This window comes from Otolemur garnettii, unplaced genomic scaffold, assembly GCF_000181295.1.
Source record: "Otolemur garnettii isolate 467f Iridium unplaced genomic scaffold, OtoGar3 scaffold00027, whole genome shotgun sequence".
Classification (NCBI taxonomy): Eukaryota; Metazoa; Chordata; class Mammalia; order Primates; family Galagidae; genus Otolemur; species Otolemur garnettii.
In genome coordinates this window covers 10,646,967-10,667,125 of record NW_003852422.1, presented here as the reverse complement: position 1 = coordinate 10,667,125, position 20,159 = coordinate 10,646,967, and the positions used below count along the sequence as shown (strand labels likewise).

Sequence of the window (20,159 nt, the reverse complement as noted above, 5' to 3'; positions counted from 1 at the left end):
GCAGTCCAGTCAGGGGTCTGCAAGTGAGTGAGATGGATGAAGAGTAGATAAAATAAAAACGAGGGCAGCCACCGAGCTGAGCCAGGCATACCTACCATGGGAAGTTAATACACCTGCCAAGGGCAGCCACCGAGCCAGAGCCAGGTACACCTATCATGGGAAGTTTAATACACCTACTCAGGTATTTTTCTTTTTTTTTTTTTTTTGTTTGTCATTTATTAAGTCTGGGGGATGGTTTTGCACCAATTTATGTTTCAGACAGGTCAATTCTGTTAGAATCAAAGACAGATTGGAGGCAGAAAACCAATTTGGTGATAGTTAAAGATTCCAGGCAGGAGATGGTGGGTATGGAAATACGGTAATGGGATGAAAATAAAAAGAGAAGATAAATGAGAATTATTTGGAAAGTGGAGTAGTTATGAGACATTTAACATTCAGACACTTAATAAATATGGCTTGGAGCATGCTGGAAGAGGGAAGATGCTTGTCTTTGCATCAGCCTCAGTCCTAGCAAATGACGGCCAATCAGATATTTCTGGCTCAGGCAGTAGCAGATCAAGTTGAAACTGGGCCATGTTGAATTTATTTTTTTACTGTATTTTTTTATTGTAATATAACTAAATGTTTTGGTAATATTAACTGGTTTTGTAAAGTTTGGGTCAGAGTTTAAGTGTGCCCCTCACCTGGAGATTGTGCATCATACCCGTCCTCCACTGCCCCCTCCCACCTGCCTACTTTCTGTTGAGTCTTCCTACCAAGTGTAGATATTGGTGTCAATTGATTAGTTCCATTTTAATAGCGAGTGCACATGGCTCTTGTTTTTCCACTCTTGAGAAACTTTGGAAACACAGTCTCTGGTTCCATCCAGGTTGTTGTGAGAAGTATTAGTTCATCATTTTTTCTTTTATGATTGATACTCGATGCTGTACATATACTACCTTGTATTAATCCATTTATGTGTTCATGGGCACTGGGCTTGGTTCCACATCTTTGCAATTGTAAATCGTGCTGGAATAAACATTCAAATGCACATGTTTTGGTAAAATGGCTTTTTATCTTTGGGCAAATAGTAGTGGAATTTCTAGATCCGATTGTGTGTCGACATTTAGTTTTTTGCGATATCTCCAGACAGCTTTGCATAAAGGGTGTGCTGTTTCCCACCAGCAGTGTGTAATTCTCTCTGCATCCGGGCCAGCATCTGTTGTTTGGGGCTTTGGGGATAAAAGCCTTTCTCACTAGAGTTAGGTGACATCTCATTGTGGTTTTGATTTTCATTTCCCTGGTAATTACAGATGTTGGGCATTTTTCAATATGAAATATGCACATCCCCGAACATAGAAGTGTGTGAGGAAAAGAGCAAACTGAACTTGGCGGATGGAGATACATACAGAACGTAATGCCCCTTCATAAAGAAGACTTGACTTTAACCTTGAGAAAGTGTCTCTACAGTACACTGGCTTTAATATTCGCTCCCTCTTCTGTGTTCCCATTTTTTTTTCACCCTAGTAGCCAGAAATAATTCTTTAAAATATTGCGTTAGTCTTCAGTCTTCACAGAAAGACAGTTGTTATGGATTATTTATGAAAGGTAATTGATTAGCTTTAAAATGGAACCACTAAAGGATGAAATATGTACTATTAATCATAGTATGTGTACAAATTCATTATTTAGACACCCTGAACGGAAGGAAATCTGTTTACTTGCAATAGAGCTTACGAAAACATGAAAAAATGTTTACATTAAAGATTTTATTAATGTTCTTATTTATGAAGCAACTTTCTTAAAAATATGTGAAGTATTTTAAGAAAGATTTAATCTGGGCTGGGCATGGTGGCTTACACCTGTAATCCTAGCACTTTGGAGGTGGGTGGATAGCATGAGCTGAAGGGTTTGAGACCAGCCTGAGCAATTGCAAGATCCCATCCCTTAAAAAAAAAAAATAAAAAACAGCTGGGTGTCGTGGGAAGTGCCTGTAGTCCCAGCTACTTGGGAGGCTGAGGCAAGAAAATCTCTTGAGCCCAAGAGTTTGAGTTTGAGCTGTGATGCAAGGGCATTCAACCCTAGGAAGACTAAGACTCTGTCTCAAAAAAAAAAAAAAAAATCTGGACATTAGGGATAGTAATTCTGTCCTTTATGTGCTTGTCACGTTCATTTGAAGCATGAACATCTGAGTGTATATGTATATGTATTTATATTGTACATATATTCAACTCTTTACATACATTTATGCACACAAATTATTAAAATCTTACTGTGTAACCCTGTCCCATTTATGCAATGTTCTTAATCAAATATCACTAACAACCTGATGAAAAATTCCCGTTGTGTGATATTACCTGATTTGTAAGTCATGTTCTTTTACGTTATCTAACTTGATTCTTAGAAAAGTTCTTTGGAGTTGAGCGAGAGCCCATTATCACTGGGTCACTTCTGTGTGTAAGAAAGTGAGTCAGGGCTGAAGGAAAGTTTCATGCATGACTAATAAATAGCAGGGGCACGCCCTGACCGCAGCTCTTCTGAGTTGTCTGTTTAATCCGATGCCAGATGTTCTGTGGACTGTCCCTGAATGAATTAGCCCCATGGTGTCACAGTGTGGCAGCAGAGGAAACATACCCCAGAACTTATTTTCTATTCATTACAAATATAGAAAATGCCTTTTAAAGTTATTGGGAGCCATCTTTTATGGTGTAGTCTTCACTCTCTCAGATTCTATTCAGTAAATCCTGCCAGGAGTTTTATAATTTGTTGAAAATCTGATTGAATTACTGAGAAGACAAACACAACTTGAGTAGCTCAGATTCCTTCTGCCCTGATATCTGTGTGTGCTCTCCCATCACACTTTCATCTCTCTCCCCTTGGCCTTCATTTTAAATGCTTATCTATAGCTTTAATGAGATGGCATTTGACTATGTACACCTTCCTTGCTTACTATGTGGATTTGTTTATATTATATTAGAATATCGAGTTTTGAAAACTACATTAGCTGTTTATGTATAGTGGCATCATAGACATTTTTTTGTCCCGAGGCTGATATTTTGTGCATTTAAAATGGCTCTTAGAAGTTCTAGCTACACTCCATGGAGTCCCGGAAGGACTACTGCAGCCGATCCTTTTTTTTTTTTTTTTTTTCTCCCAAGGCTGGCAAAACATTTTGAAGACATCTTAGAGAATTTGGAAGACAGAAGAAGCAAAAGGGGGGGGGGTTCTGATTTCTCTACTCCACAAGAGTGGACCGACCAGCCCGCTAGGTCTCAAAAGAGGGTCAATGTCTGCTGAGTCCAAGTGTGAAAAATCAAACACCTGAACTTTGAAAAGGCTCCTTTGTCCTTCCCCTCAGAGAAGCTTGTAGATGACATAGCAGGCAATCCTTAACCCTAGGGCTGTGTGTTAACAATTCTGTATTATAATTTTTTCACCTTATATATTTTTAAAAGGACAATGCAGTTGGAAGAATACATGTATCTTCTGTCTAAAGTATATGTGTATGAATAACTGACGTTGCCTCTCAGAATAGTAAGTTTTCGTTTTTGTTTTTTTTTTTTTAACATGGCCACAGAGTTGCATTCTAATACTGTAGCACTCTGGAGCATCAGACAGGGGAATAGCAGTCTCCACTACACCCACTGGTCCTCCTCTCATTCATGAAGGCTGATTCTGTTTGGCCTGCATCAAAACTCAGCTCTTTGCCAATTTCTATTTTAAAAAATTTCAACAGCATCAAGCACTGGGTAACATTTAAAAACCCATAATTAAAGGTAATAGAGGTGAGGGGGATGCAATCCAGCACTCCTCTTAAAAAATCCTCCTCCAACATTGGCCGTCCCACTTCTGAGACCTGTCTGGGAGGGTTGAATGTGTTTTTCTTTCCCTTATTATCTGTGGAGCAGACAGCTACTGGTTTCCCCTCCTCTCTGTTTTGAGGGATTAGCAATTATCCTTCATAACTAGAGCCTTGGTGTAGAAGGAGCAACTTTCTCTCTCTTCACACCACAAAGCTGATGAAACATTTCCTGTAAATAAATATACATAAATACACTCATTCCGATCTCATTACAAAGCAGAAATATTTCCCACTGCATGTAAGATCTGTAGAAACGGTATGATTATAGCTCAGTCTTTATATTTGAGCCCAAACATCAGGTGAGCTTTGTTGTTAATAGTGGTGACGATACATTTCTTACATCTCTTCACACTGTACTTATCACCAAAGTATCCTATCATTCCCTGTGATTGCTGCGGAGACTTGATTTTGTAAAGAAAATAAGAATAAGATAATCTTAAAAGATCTTGTAAACACATGCAGTAGCAGAACTTAGAAAATGCTGCCGTTTACGGAAGCTCTGCCATCGTGTGTCTCTGAGCAATGCGTAACGTTCATTACTTCTTGCACTCCTTACACTTTTATTTGGCTTTTCTTGATTTTCATTTTAGATAAATGCAAAATATGGATAATTTTTTAATAGAATCTGATGCATTTGATTGTAGGAAAGCTCTGGGCAATATCTTGTTCTTTTGCAAAGCTTAGTGGATTCCCAGGGCATAAAGGGGCGAAGTGTAGGAAAGAATTAGAAGTAGGAAGGGATAAGAATCGAAAACGGCACACGCTATCAGATACTTTCTATTTTTTTGCATTTTACCCTCCTAAATCAAAGTGATTGTTGCAGTAAATGACATAAAATTATAATATGCAGGTTTATTCTCATGGTTGTATATAAGATTATGGTCTACATTACAGTTTATAAGCTCATACCATTGAACACATTGAGTACCAAGCTGATTTTTACTATAAAAAGTCATAGGGAAGGCGGCACCTGTGGCTCAAAGGAGTAGGGAGCCAGCCGCATATACCAGAGGTGGTGGGTTCAAACCCAGCCACAGCCACAGCCGTGATCTTGAGTGGAAGAGAAACAAAGTTACTGTGTTTTAATACGATGTACCGGACAAACATAATGCTGTGTGTTACTACCCATGTTACAGCATAGGAGACCAGTTAGGAATCTGCAAATTCTTTTATAAAGTATAATTTAATAGGCTGTTATTGTGAGGCAGGCCAGGAATGGAGGAAGTGGAGACAAAGAGAAATGGAGTAGGCAGGCGATGGAAGTGGGAGGTTGAGATTCACAACTGATTGGGGTTGAGGATCAAAGGACAGGAGACGGACGGTCAGAACTGAAAAACTGAAAATTCCATAACTTTAAGTTGATATTTTGCCTTCCTAATGGTTAAGTTCTACATATGGGAAAATTTAAGAATCTGAGCTCTTTTAAGTCACCTTTAAGGAGAGGCACTGAGTGGGAATAGGTCCACTCCAGGTCGTGCAGGAGGTAGGAATACAGACAGTGTCGTTGGAGGAACCTAGATTCAAGTCTGTGGAATTCTCCTGTGAACTTGGACAAAACCACTAGTCCTTTAAATTCATACTTTTCCCAAGTATAAAGTTAGGATGATAATATCCACAACAGAAGTCTGTTGGAAGAATTCAGTCTTTTGCCATGGTGTCTAATGCATAATTATGCTCAGAAAACATTCGCTGTTACTATCAACCATTTGAATAAAATCGCTATACAACACTACGTGAAGCAGAGTGGATAAAAGTCAAGATTGCCAATTTAAAGTGTTACAAGGTTAAAGAAAGGACTAGAAGAACTACAGTCTGTTACAGTTCTTAACAGTAGAGATGGAATTTGGAATTTGAATGGATTGAGTATGGGGGGAAATTTCTGCCATAATGCCATCAATATTGAACTGATCCAATTCACATAGTACGGTAGTTCAGGGTCACCAATCCATAGCTATGGTAATTACTATTTTTTTCCATATTTGGCATGTTATGACAAATGCTCATTTAGGAATAAGAGTTTTTTTTTTTGATTCATGAAGTGATATGAAAGATGGTTCCACTGTTATTATCCCTGCAACCAAGGTTGATTAATTAAAGGAAGCAACGTTGATAAGGAGGAGAAATACCCACAACAACGCCCTCTGCGGTGCCTCTCTGTACTAATGACCCTCAGAAGCAGCTTTCTCCAGGATATCATTGTCGTCCCATAATGCCAGAAGAAGTTTGACGTAATACATCTAAACCATATATTTATAATGTAGCAGGATAAAGTATAATGTACAGTGAAAATGTATAACATTGTAAGTCTCAGAGAAAGAAAGAGCAAATAGGTTTTCTCAGTGTGTATAATGTAAATGATACTAACTGGATTTACGCATAAGATATCAGATAAATTATAAGAACCATTCATAACATGCCCTGTTAAATTGCTGTGTTTGGACCCTTTAAAGATGTTTTTGTACGTTCTTGACAGATTTTTAAATCATAACCTAATTACTTCTGATGAATTACCTTAACCAAATTGTAAGCTGGTCACATGAGCAAACACAGACCCCCCCTCTCAGGTGCCCAGAAATAAATGCCTTAATGCCTTTGTTTCATAAGCCATTCTAAACAGGGATTTTGAAATTATGGAAAAAATCTTACAAAAACAAAATCTTTGTTTTTGAATCTCAAAAGATTCTTAGAAAAAGACTGAATTTCAGTTCAATCTTTTTCTAAGAATACAATAGTCTGAACGTGTTCTAAAACACTTCTGACTCTGTCAGGGTAAACTACTGAGATAGATTATTGATAGATAGATGATCGATACCAGATAGATAGATAGATAGAGTACATAAATAAAATACAATACTCCTGACTTTCCCAAGGTGGCATAACTACACAATCGTCATATGTAATTTTACAAATCATTTTAAACTAAGAAAATATCGTGCACTAAGAACTCAGCCCCAACACGGTGCACTTCTTGGAATGCACAGTGTCCATCAAGTGCCTTCTGTGCATCATCTACGGGCTGAATGATGACAGTCTAGCTATGTTTGTTTAGAGGAGATGTACAGGAGACTTTAAGACCCCATAGTCAATATGTTTTGTAGGTGGACAAAGCAGAGACTAGAAAAAGTACTGACTGCCTCAGGCTATCCGACATCGGAGCAGGTGTGGGGTTCTAGAGCCCCGCTCCTTGGGCTCCCATCCTGTGTCAGATTGCGTAATGCAGACATCAGTCAGTTTTAATGCCCTGTGGACTCACTTCAGAAATTGTGATCATGTTTCTGAAGTTGTTTGGTTCATCTCGAATCCTGGTTTGTGACATAATGGATAAGAGAATAGAGCTCCAATATTTGATCCTCGTTTGGGTAGAACATTTGAAGAGTCATGCTCTGAAATAAATGTGGCTGTTAAGAAAATAATCAGAGAACCAATTACATTTTGAAAATCTGGCATAAATTGAAAAGTTTAAAAGCTAAACAGAATTCTGCAAAACTCATTCTTAATCAAGCTTTTATTCACCCATTCTCACCTGTCCTTTAGTGCCTCTCCCTCTCTCTCAGTGGTACTGATAGAGTTCCCATGTTAATAACAGACAACCTATATGGAAAGAGGGGGGGGGGGAAAAACTTGGCCAGTCTCTACCAGGAAAACAAATGATGGGAGATGGTTTTCCCGAGTCTGTGGAATAACAGTTATATACACGAGAAGGTCCTACCCCTGGATCAACATAAGTATTGACTTTCCTCTATGGCCTTGTTACCCACCCCTTCCCTTGCTCTCTCTTTCTCTTTCTATTGATTTACTTATCTTATTACATTTCTTCATGGAGATTTTTATCCTCAGGGCATGAAACACTGCAATCAGGACTGTTAGTGTGGAGGAAGGCAGCAGGTTGAAGTTTCTGTGGTTGCAGAGATACAGATCTGAGAGCTCTCAGGAGAGACTTTGCTTTCCTTATTTATTTCTAAACGATATTTTGCTTAGAGGAAAAAACACCTCTTAGGTCTTCTTAGGTCATCCGCACCAGAGTGTGGTCTTATTATTCTTCATGTCTGCAGTATTTTAGAAGAGACAATTACGTGTCCCGTGGAGGTTCCTGTTGGGTGAACTGGGTTTATTTTTCATTTAGAAATCTTTACTGGTTATTGAAATTATGTCAGCAATTGTTCGAGGCTTGCTCTTAAAAATTTACACCTTCTTAGCAAATCTCTGGCTAAGTCCTGCAGACCTGCTCATTTTCCCTCATTGATATCTACGTAGTAAACCTGTTTCTCATCTTTCAAAATGCCGTTGCCCTTGTCAATACAACAGGTGAATGTTTTCCTCAGACGTCCCCGGCACCACTCTCTTCCTTTTAGGCCAGGAGTTCTTACCGCGGGCATGGAAGTTTGATCCAGAAGCTTTTACAAATAAAAGATTCTGGGCCCCTGGGTGGATATTCTGATTGAATTATTCTGTAGTGATGTCTGAGCATCCTATCACTTGAGTGAACATGAGATTCTCACCAGGGGCATGGCGAAGTCAGGAGAAGGCCTGCAGGTCGGGTTCCCGGGTTCACCGAGCTGAGGGGGAAGGCCCGCAGGTCGGGTCCCGGGCTCACTGAGCTGAGGGTGAGGGGGAAGGCCCGCAGGTCGGGTCCCCGGGCTCACTGAGCTGAGGGTGAGGGGGAAGGCCCGCAGGTCGGGTTCCCGGGCTCACTGAGCTGAGGGTGAGGGGGGAGGCCCGCAGGTCGGGTTCCCGGGCTCACTGAGCTGAGGGTGAGGGGGGAGGCCCGCAGGTCGGGTCCCCGGGCTCACTGAGCTGAGGGTGAGGGGGGAGGCCCGCAGGTCGGGTCCCCGGACTCACCGAGCTGAGGGGGAAGGCCCGCAGGTCGGGTCCCCGGACTCACTGACCTAAGGCAATTTTGCTCCTCCTCCACCGCCCCCCCCCAAAATGAAAAACATCACAGTAAATCCTTCTCACTCTTGGGGCTGGTTCATTCTCAATGTGAAGTTTCTATAAATCAAAGCATTTGGAAGTGTAGAAAAACAAGAATGTCACATTCCTACTAAAACAGGTAACACTTTGTGGTTACGACTTTCCTGAATTTTGCCACCCTGAGGCCTCTGCTTCAGCTGCTGCTGCTCCAATCTGCAAGGTCACAGCTCTCACCACTCCGCAGGAGAGCTGTGCCCAGCGGCCTGCACCTCTGAAGGAGAGAGTGTGATACCGCAGGACAGGCTCACAGGGGCAGCCGGGCCCTGCCGTTCATCAGTAGTGAGTTAGTAACTTGGATGGTGCTGCAGGTGAGTCCCAAAGGAAAGGAGCTTTGACACATAGATCTCCAGGAGGAAGCATACTGGAGTGCACCCCTGGAATAAAGATTTGGGAGGGAGAAAGGTGCAAGTAGGATTGGACAGTAGGAGCTAAGGGGTCAGCATAGGACTGGACTAATCTTTGAAGGGCTTTGGAGTAGAGAAGTCTCTTCAGAGTTGTCCTGAATTATGTGGAGGTGGAGGAACTTTCAAGCCCCACATCAGCCAGGTGTTGGACAAGAGATGCCCCTCAAAAGGATGTGCTAACTTGGTGAAGGTGGCTTTCTTCAGGTGAGAATGATTTGGGGGAAGGACTTAGCCGAGGGGTGATGGCCACCAGCACCCTGTTGTTTCATGGGTAGGGTGAGAGAGGACGTGGGAGGCCAAGGTGATATGCTTTGGAGTCTCCCTCTTGCACCTTTCACAATCACTGGTTTCACGTAGTAAGTTCATGAAAAAGCTTTTGCAGGAATATGTCAGGCCTCTTTTCCTGATGGAGCTCACAAGGAGGTTAGTGGCCTCCAGGTGTGCTGGTGTGAGCTCAGCCCATCACTTCTCTCGCCCCCAGTTCTGCTCAGGCTGAGGCTTTTGTTCTGGTCTATTTGACCGTCTACTCTTGACCGAGTATCAAGACACAGCCGAGTACCGAGATGCACTAAAGCTACGTTTCTTGCCCCTGTTGCATAACAGAAGCAACTTCTCCTGATGCTCAAGGTCAGTTACACCCACCAGGATGGGGGCACTTGTCCTTCACCACTGGTCCCTTGGTACTAGGAGTCCAAAGATAGTGAGGCAAGCATGCCTTGTGTTCCCGGCAGAATCACCCTGCTATAGGAGGGGACGCATGTTTCCCAAGTGGGTCAGTGGGAGTGGGGTAAGATGGACAATCTCACTCGAACCCTAGGGTTTTGGGTCCTGTGTATTCTACCTGCCCCAGGAAGCCATACAACATGGGCCGGGGGGAGGGGGAGGTCTGTCTTCAGTGAAACAGGAGTTTCAGAAAAACAAATGGGAATGGGCTCAAACTGACAGATAGTGGCCTTCCCAGCAGTTAGAGAAGTGAAGTGTTTCAGCCCTGGGTGAAGACATGTGGGATGTTGGTGACCTATCACACATCTCCTGCAGAGGGGCTGAGCTCTGGAGTGAACTCTGAGGTTTAATTGAGATTACAGGTATTTTATTTCCACTTCTACTTTCTTAAATTTCCAACTCTTCAAATATATACAATAGTTGAAAATACTGTTTTGTTATAATGGGCAGAAATGATTTCTGTGGGAACGAGAAGATCTTTCTTAGTTCCAGCGTCACCTGGAACATTCGCTTCACTTTTCTGGCTCTCATCAGTATTAACATTGTATAAAATATAAGCAGAGTATTTTGTTGTTCTTAATCTTCCTGGTCCCAGAGGGATGCTAAAACTGTAAAAAGTATACCTGTCCTTTTATGATAAGAACTTGCTGTATAGAGAACGCGTGGTTTGTGTTAATAACACACTGTAGCTTTACACTTACAAAATATACTCACACCTAAGATTGTCCAAATTAGCTTCCAGTCTTTGGGGGCTTCCTGAAATAAGAATTATGGCAAAACTGAAATTAAATTTGCACTCTCTCCCCCGTGGAGAATGGAAATAATTTTAGAGTGGTTTACAATTTAAATATAACCACTAAAAAAAGCACCAACACGCGCTATTTTATGGGAACATAAACATATACTGTATACTTTCCCTGTACCATTTGTGGCTGGAGTAGGGATAGTTCCCTTTTGAGTAAAATATATAAACAAATCAAGGCACAGAATAAACTTTAACAACCATATATAGAAAAAATTATAAATATCATTAAAAGTTACCTTTTCAGCATTAACTTTATTGACTGAAATAGACGTGTGTATGAGTGTGTGTTTGTGTGTTTGTATGTTTGTGAGTGGTGTTATTTGTTAGACAAGTAGTTTTCAACCTGGGATGCTGGTTGAGAATAGATTCCTAGGCAAACTCAGATTCTAATTCTATAGACTTAGGGTGGAGCCCAGGAGTTTGCATTTTAACTAACATATCAAGCGAATCCAATGTGGGAAACCCACAGTCTAAACTTCACAAAATAATAACTTCATGACCAAAACAATAGGTAAAGTTCAGTAAACTATTCTGTAGTCTTTAAAAATGTTTAATTACTTAAATAGATGATTACAGGATATAGATTATATTTAGGCTACAAGCCCTCTTTTTAGATGTCAAATGCCAGAATTCATCTCTATTATAATTTAGTGCTCAGCCTGAACATCCCTAGACAGGAATTTATTTCATCACTTAGTCTCGTTCCTTCCCAGAAATCAAGTTCAGCTTTTCATTTCCAGCCTAACTCTCAGTAGTATTCTTCTTGTCCCAAGTATCATTGCTTAATAAGGCACTTCCCTGAATCACGGGGCCTGGTCCAGTTTTTCTGCAGTCTGGATGCTTGATGCTGTCTTCAGGCGTGAATACAGGGGCTTTGTGGTTCAACACTACATTTTTTTCTTGCTACTCCTTGTGACCCTTCATACACACCCAGAAAAACAGGAATATAGTAGATAGTTCATACTTATTTTAACAGGTAATTAATAATGCTAGTGTATAGAAAAAAAAAACAGAAACAAGTTTAAACGAGTTTATCAGCACAGTCTGGGCATCAGGATAATGTCAATGATGTCCACCTAGACCATGTAACAGATAAATTGGACTGTATGGTATTAATTTTAATACAGAATTTCAAATAGCAAATAAAGGCATATTTTATTGTGTAATTATGTACACATGACAAAAAGGATAAGCTAGACAAACACTAAATATCCAATATAGAGTAAGTGAGATGAACATTACTTAATAGATCACAAAATTACAAACGCAGATGCACAATAACTCTGGATTGAGGGTGGGCCCTCCGAGCCTCCTTACAAAAACTGGATCGCCAAGTTCAGTGGTGAGCAGCCAAATCACTGTCCGTCCTCTTGAGTTTCTTTGTTCCGGTCATCTCCCTGTTTTTCTGTTATCTCTGACATTCTCTGTTCATGTCTTTGTCCACACATCGGCCTTCATTTGGTCACATCAGACACATAGAATTGATAAAATATTCTAGAATATTCTTTCTTTACATTATACAAGTTTTCTCCCCACCTATAAATTCAGGTTCTAAAAGTGTATTTCTGTTGCATTAGCTATTGTTTCTGTTTTCTAATGCTTGAGGAAATGCAATGTAGAACAATTCAGGAACTATTTTGCAAACCCCTCTGCTGCTGCTGCCTGCAGTACATACAGGAATACCTTCTCCAAAAGGCCAGGTACAAAGCTTCTGTGCAGATCTTAAAGATAAGCTCTGCAGATTGTCTCTGCTTCTGATGTGGTGAGTATCTCCAATGCTTCTCTCATGTTCGTCCAGGAGAAAGAGTTTTCCACAGATTACTGCCTGGAAGCGTTCATGAGTTTTCATGTGGGATTTTATTCACTGGGCCATTGATTTTCAGTGAAGTTATGATGAAAGGCCAAGTTTTTTGTTGGTGGCGTTTTGGGGCATGATTATTTTTTTCTTAAGAACAGAGAACACAGTTGTGACCTCCCAATTATTCTAGAACATGCAATAAAAATAAATCACTTAGATTAAAAAATTCCTCCTTATATTCACTATCGGGGGATTCAATGGATCTTAAATTATTTTGTGAGAATACTGGCCAGTTGCTAAGCCATTCCTCTCAACTTCTCCACTTCTCTCCTTAACGTGACTTGGACAAGTGGACACAGTCCTCAGACCACACGTTGGGGGGTGTTGCTTTAGCCTCAGTCATATATATTTTCTAATCAACCAACCCCACCTTAACTAAGAGAAAATAACTAAAAAACTGAAAGTTATCCTCTTGAGAATAAAATCCTCTCTAAGGGATTAGCTTTTAACTTCTTCCTCATTTCTTGGCATTTGGGGCATTTATAACTAGGTGAGCAAGGTAAGTGAGCAAGATACTGTCACATCCAGGGATCCCTGAGAGCCTGGGGTGTTCCCGATTATGAGGAGCGTTGATTTCAATCATTAAGATTCAACTCTAGGTAGATTCCAAGTTGTGTGACTTGGATTTGGGGTGGACGCAGCACTCATGGATAGGATGTGATCCGTGATGTGGTGTTTTCCTCAGGGAGGGGAATGTAGCTGGGTGGGACAGAGAATGCTTTTCTGAGTCCCCATCTGTTGGTCCCTGGTGACAAAACTGTGGCTGTGAACGTGAAGCTCTGAGTAACCCTGTGATCGGCACAGGTCTTTGTCCTTTTCAAATAAAAGCAAGATGCCTTTACCTAAGGAAGGCTGATGTTTCTAGTTCATCACTATACACTTACAAATATGGATGGAAAGTTTCATTCTACAAAAATGTTTCCAGATGTATTACTTCATTTTGTCCTCATTTCACCATCGAAGGCCATATGCACATTTACAGATATGCTCTATGACAGATGAATAAACATGGATTTAAAAGAGATCAAGGCAGCACAACAGGGAACAAAGCAGAGATTCAACAACCACACCTGTGGCTTCTTGGCATTGACCTTGAAAGTGAGTCATTCTGATACTAAGTAAATCCACTAAGACCCCAGAATGAAAGCTAACTTTGTCTGAATTACTGGAAACTTTTCCAGAAAATAATAACAACATGATTAGCTCTTTCTTTTTATTCAATGTAATAAAAGAGAAAAAAAATGAGATTTTCTTGGTGATTTTACCATTACCACTTTCTCAATTATATCCTTTTCCTTTAGTCATTTCTGTGTAATAATTAATATTTATACTTTCTAAACCAGACGTCTTCATCAAAAATATTTTACAAGTAAATTGTGTTTCATTCCCTTGGACCACAAAGATAATTATAAATTAGGAACACTTCAGCCAGAAAAAAATGAATCATACACTTGTTTTCATCTATAATATTTCTTCAACAGCTTGATAATTACAAGGTAAACAATGGCATGTTTAAAATGTTTACTAAAAAGCAAAATGACAAAAAGTAGGCCTGTGTATAATTTATATATTCAAGTAGGTTTATTTCTGTCGATTATTGCTTAAATCTACCTTTCCTATTTATAATATTAACCTTGTGACAGTTTAATGAAAGTGTCCTGCAGGAGTTCTAAAGATCTAGAATATAATTTTATTTTCATTTTATTAATTAACTTATTTGAGACAGAGTCTCACTTTACCATTTACAGTGGAGTGTCATGGCATCAGAGCTCACAGCAACCTCAAACTCTTAGGCTCAAGAGATTCTCTTGCCTCAGCCTCCCAAGTAGCTAGGACAACAGGTGCCCGCCACAACACCCGGCTATTTGTTAGAAACGGGTGTCACTCTGGCTCAGGCTGGTCTCAGAAGTTGTGAGCTCAGGCAGTCTACCCGCTTTGGCCTCCCAGAGTACTAGGATAACTGGTGTGAGCAAAACATAATTTTAAACTTCTAAATCAGAAATTTGGCCGGGGGTGGTAGCTTGCCTATTGTCCTGGCACTCTGGGAGGCCGAGGCAAAAAGATCACTTGGGCTCAGGACTTGGAGATGACCCTGAGCCAGAGTGAGTTTCTCATGTCTACTAAAAAAAAAAAAAAAATTAGCTGGGCACAGTAGTGCATGCCTATAGTCCCAGCTGACTATAGGGGAGGCTGAGGCAGGAGGATCTCTTGAACCCAAGAGCTTGAGGGCATGGCACTCTAGCCGAGGCAACATTGGGAGACTCTTCTCCTCATAAATAAATAAAAGGCAGGAATTTTTAACAAGTAAATGAATGATATAAAATTCACTTTAAATATCTTTAATAATATCGAATATACATCACTCTCAAATTGATTAACTTACTGCCCAAGGGCTCCGTTGTTTTCCACCCTCACCACTTCACTTTTGTGCCCTGTGAAGCAGCAATAGAAAGTCACAGGTTGCTTTTCCCTTATCCCCAATGCTTATTACAAGGACAAATTAAATACAAATCTGCAACTATTGCCATTCTCGTTGCAAATAGATCAGTGAGAATAACATAGGCTTTGATTTAGTTTTGTTTTAAATATTATCTCTTTCCCAATCCTTTCATCTTATGACTATATTTGCTCTCTTTTTGTGGCATGAAATTTCATTATGTTTTTCAAAGGCAAAAACATTAAAAAGTGCAATCGTCTTTCACCATGTCATCTCAAGGAGTGGTCACGATGGTTAAATGAAATCCACACGCGTATACAGGGTGTCCATAAGTTCTTTTGCCATTAACGATGTTAAACCACTTTCACTTGCCCATGGACTTTGTGGACACCCTTCTGTTTATCTCCATTGATGGAGGAGTTGGCTAAGAGACGGAGAATAAAGACAAGATCACCAGTTAGAGCAAATAACAAGAAGAGATTATTAAGTACACAGAGGAAAGAAAAGTTGATCAATATGTTGAATTGATTTTTGTTCCTTTTACCTTAATTTGTTTGAGGAAAATCTGCCACTTTCACACTTTGCTTGATGGATTGAAAGTGCTAGACCAGGTAGTTCATATCAGGTCCACTCTGGTTAAATAGATTTAAGTTACAGAGGGACAGGGCACTCCTTTGGTTTTAGTTTTGGTTGACACAACCTTATAAAATAAATGATGGACAAAACTGTTAATGAACAACACGGAGATTCTGGCATCCAAGGCCGTGCAACCCTCTCTGAGGATGTGTGTGTGTGTGTGTGTGAGAGAGAGAGAGAGAGAGAGAGGGAGGGAGAGGGCCAGGGAGAGGGAGAGAGAGAGAGAGAAGCAGAGGGAGAGAAGAAGAGGGAGAGAAAGAGGGAGAGAGAGAGAGAGAGGAGGAGAGAGGGACAGGGAAAGGGGGGGGAGGGACAGGGAGAGAGAGAGGGAGAAAGAGAGGGAGAGGAGGGGGGAGGGAGAAATACAGAGAGAGAGGGAGAGAGAGAGAGAGAGATAAGAGACAGGGAAACAGAGAAGTATAAGAAAGCATGTCTGTTTCTATGTGGACTCCGTCTCCTGGGGAACACAGGCATATAAATGTGAAAGTACAACATAATACATGAACAAAAAAGGGAAGTATCTGAACTCCATTTAGGCTGTTATGAGGATTGGGGAGAATAAGGCAGAGATGTAGAGTTTGTTTGTTTGTTTAGCTTAATGTTATTAGAACTTCAAAGGACAGAAATTAAAATAAATACTACTGTAAAAGTCCTATTTACCAAACTTAATACAACAGATCATTTATTGAGAAGGTGGACTATGATAATGAAAAGAATCTAGTTCTTAAGGAGTTTATAAATTTAAAAAGTTGGCTATACAAACAACTAGAGTTTCAGTAGGAAGCAGAATTAATTTAGTTCTGCCATGAACAGTCAAATAAGATGCTGTAAAAAAAAAAAGAGCAATTGTAAAGCTTCAGTGAAAGGGAACTTGCATTAAGCTGAGAGGAATGTCAGTGGGTAAGACAAGGAGGATGAGTTGAAAAGGACAGAATGCTTTCTAAGCCCAGACAAAGGGAGAGCAATGTGCTTGGAGCATAGACTGAGATGTGGTGTGAAAGTGAGGCTAAGAGTGCCTGGCCAGAGTTGGCACTACACCTCGAATTGTGGGTTGAATCCGTAGACCGTGGGAAGGAATTAAATATATTTAAGAACATTCTGAAAGGGCCAAAGAATGAGGATCTAGACCCAGTCAGGTAAGTGTTCCACTCAATTTACAAATGATTCTAAAAAGCAAGATGTGTTTGCCACAGATTCTAAAATGAACATAACCACAGCAACAGATGCCCCCTACACTTGTCAGCCACAGCTGGGTGGACCCAGGGAGCTCCGTGCCATGCCCATGTGCTGATCTGTCTTTAAAGTCCTCCAGAGCCAATTTTGTCATAAAAAGGTGAAATATTATCCTACCTCAATACTACATTTTAGCACTCAGTAAAGACACTCTTGATATGTAAGAAAACATATTTGATGGCGGGTCCGATGGAATCTAATATTTATTTTAGGGGAGATAATTTCTTCCAAATGTTATGACACCTCGACCATGTGCATTACTAAAGGTAGAGAAAAATGGAAGAGTTTTGTAACAGCCAAAGTGAAAGGTTCGAAGAGTCTTAACTTGGAGTATAGTCCAGAGAGAATGAAAAAGGTATGGATATAACAGACATATGGGGTGCTCTAGCAAGCAGCGGTAAAGGAGCTGTAATGATCTTTGAGAGAGATTTGGGGGTACCTGTATGTGTGCTTTGCCATCCCTGGCCTAATAATGATAGTCTAACCCAAGTTGATGTTTTTTGCATTTTTTTATCCATGATGGTTTCATTCATAATAACACACAGGATTCACATCATCATTGCACCTCCCCTATCCTTGATCATGAGCTAGACTCAAATAAGGGTTAGGTACTCCGTATTCTTTGTGCTCACTGGAATAAAGAAATCTTGAATTTAAATATTTACATTGAAGTCATACAGAAACTTTGAAAAAGCTTAGGAACCCAGGCAGTAAAGTTGAGTCTTGTTTGATATTTATGAACAGAGATTGATTATGGGGTGGGGAGGATTATGTTCATAAGGGTATTTGCAAGGGAAGTAGACATAGCATTGTGGGTTCTATTCTGCCCCACAGAGAGGGCAAATGTTTTGCTTTCATTTCTTCATTCATTTGCCATATTGTGGGACCATAGCTTTTGCTTTTGACTTTGTTTCCTGGCCATAAGTTTTCACTGTGCAGAGTAACAGTTCTGCGTATGGGAACTAGCATATGTATGTGTGTGTGCACCTACACAGACAGATGTCAACTTAAGAGTGCTATTTGCGATTTCGACACTCGCAGCGTTTTTCTTCTTTGCCGAGGATTCTCTTTCAGCAGAGAGAGAGGGAGCAGTTTTTCACTAACAGCACGGATTCCATTCCCCCTATTAAGATGGGTATAATGCACAGAGTCTTACAGAGGAAACATCTGAGTGCATCTGATAATTAGGTACCATCTTAACAAATCAAACTTGGCCAACCACTTTAACCACAGATGCTTGCACTAACCTTGTAAGGACACTGAGTTTAGACTCCAAGCAATTTTCTGCTTGTGAATTTGGGCAATGATTACAGCCAAGTGACGGTACCAGCAGGGAGAAAATTGTCAGTGATGAGGCAGATGATAAAGTTCCGGGCTTCTGAAACAGGATGTGTGGGGTGTGTGTGTGTACATTGGGATCATGGAAAAGAAGGGATCGTCCTGCTGCATGACAGGAGAGATAAACAAAATGAGCCTTTTACTTTTAAACTCTCATCCTGTCCGTAAAAATGCAGCATCAGAGCTCAGAGTGGAGTTCACAGTAGGACCTAGTGTGTATTTTATATTGAAAAGACAAGACATTTTTCCTTTCCCCCAGACCTGGGATACGAGAGGCACAGTGTCTAATCATGACACGAACACAGCCACAGGTTGACAAGAGCTAGGAAATGAGTGAGGAGGGATGGTTCTGTACTGGGAAGCCCTGGTGGGATTTAGAGGTGGCGAAAGCTTTGGTTAAAGTTGAGCCCACCTATTGCTGATGCATCTTATGGTGACCTGGCTGTTCCCCTAACATCCTACACTGTGGTCAGCAGTAGCATGAAGGCAGGACACCACAAACCAGTGCCCCACGTAACACGAGGGAAAGATGACGGCCGGGAGCGTCCGGAAGCGTTAAGAAAGTAGCACTGAACGTGCGTCGAGGGGCTAGAAGCTTACAAACGATTTATTTTCATCCACCACCTGCAATTGTCTCAGGACTTAAGTTTTTGCTCTTTATTGTTGAGTGTGGTAGAGTCCACTGAGGCCCTTCCCGTAAGTCATACAATGCACAGACGGGAAGCATCCCGAACCATGAGCTGCTCTTAGATCTGGGGAGTGCTCAGGGGGTGAGTGGGGATCAGTTTCTCATGCCCAGGTTCTCCTCTGCAGCAACATTGATGTCCCTGCCACACAGAGCCGCTGGAGATAGGGAATCTCAGAGGCAGGACCTGGTTACGGGGAGGGGAACCTCAGTCTTCCCCCAGCCTGCCGGCTTTCTGGTGCTGCCGGAAAGATGGTTGAGTGACTCCAAGCAAAGACCTTAGCCTTTCTGTACCTCTGTGTCTCCATCCGTTACTAGCATTAAAGAGGCAGGTGTGAATAGTGAAGGAGGTTAGTAGGTAGAGAATATTAAGAATAGTACTGACAACTAGGAAACTCTTAATGATTAAAATTACGATAATTTTCATATTCCTTCCATCCTAAATTATATATATAGAGAGATGTATGTAGCAGTAACTCTGAGAATGACTTAAGGAAATTAAGCAATTTACCACAGTTTAAGAACATACCTTCTCTGTCTACTGGATAAACAGGTAGTGCAGTTCTTCATGAGATAATTCCGCACTGAAAAAAATGAAACTAGAACATGTGCCAGAAACTTATTTTTTGTATTACTTCCTCCTGACTAAAAACTTCAAATACCAAAAGATGAATCAGGTATTTAAATACTTTGGGGCAGAGTATAAACGTAGCTTTTATAGTGTGAGGGAAGGCTCACTTACAGAAAACTACAGTAAGGGAGAAATCTGCCACACCCACGCTTCCCCAAGTGTTATTTTTCATATATATTTTCTATTTTTTATCCTCTAGTATCTTTAAAAATGCAGTTCTGCAGGGCCCTGAAAATCTTTGTTATTTGGTAAATTGGGTTTTTATATTCCTATTAACCCAAGTCCAGAATGATGGCAGTTATAGGGAATGAAAGATTGCTGAAATGATAGAATGAATAGTGCATTTCTCAGGTTATGAGGTTCAGGAAAATGTGTAATTATTTCTGAGTTTCCTAAGGTCCCTCTGTTCGACATAATGTTCTGACATACAGCAGGGACAGTCCCAGATCTGAAATGCAAATGGCTAGGTGCCGCCTCTGCTGCCGCCGCGCGGGGTTAATCATGCAAAGCTAATGCCATGCCGTCCCCGGTATTTGGAGGAAGGTTTGAGTTGCAGTCCCAAGCACGCATTGATTTAAAACTCCCACTTTAGAGAGC

General features: G+C 40.8%; 1 protein-coding gene across 1 annotated transcript in view; it reads left to right on the top strand.

Moving 5' to 3' along the window:
* The window catches only part of CDH7 (cadherin 7), a 119,162-nt gene that overhangs the window by 39,917 nt on the left and 59,086 nt on the right, over positions 1–20,159 (top strand). The window lies entirely within an intron of this gene.